General features: G+C 41.3%; 1 protein-coding gene across 2 annotated transcripts in view; it reads left to right on the forward strand.

Moving 5' to 3' along the window:
* The window catches only part of EGLN1 (egl-9 family hypoxia inducible factor 1), an 83,999-nt gene that overhangs the window by 62,710 nt on the left and 20,979 nt on the right, over positions 1 to 310 (forward strand). The gene's annotated exons all lie outside the window — the stretch shown is intronic.

Here is a 310-nt window from a genome sequence, read left to right on the forward strand (position 1 = left end):
GCAATGGTATGGCTGGATCAAAGGGCAGGCAGTCTTTTATAGCCCTTTGAGCATGATTCCAAATTGCCAGCCAGAATGGCTGGATCAGTTCACAGCTCCACCAGCAATGCATTAATGTCCCAATTTTGCCACATCCCCTCCAGCATTCATTACTCTCCCCTTCTTTCATTTTAGCCAATCTGCTAGGTGTGAGGTGATACCTCAGAGTTGTTTTGATTTGCATTTCTCTAATTATTAGAGATTTGGAACACTTTCTCATGTGCTTATTGATACTTTTGATTTCTTTACCTGAAAATTGCCTATTCATGTC

This window comes from Gracilinanus agilis, chromosome 4 (assembly GCF_016433145.1).
Source record: "Gracilinanus agilis isolate LMUSP501 chromosome 4, AgileGrace, whole genome shotgun sequence".
Lineage (NCBI taxonomy): Eukaryota > Metazoa > Chordata > Mammalia > Didelphimorphia > Didelphidae > Gracilinanus > Gracilinanus agilis.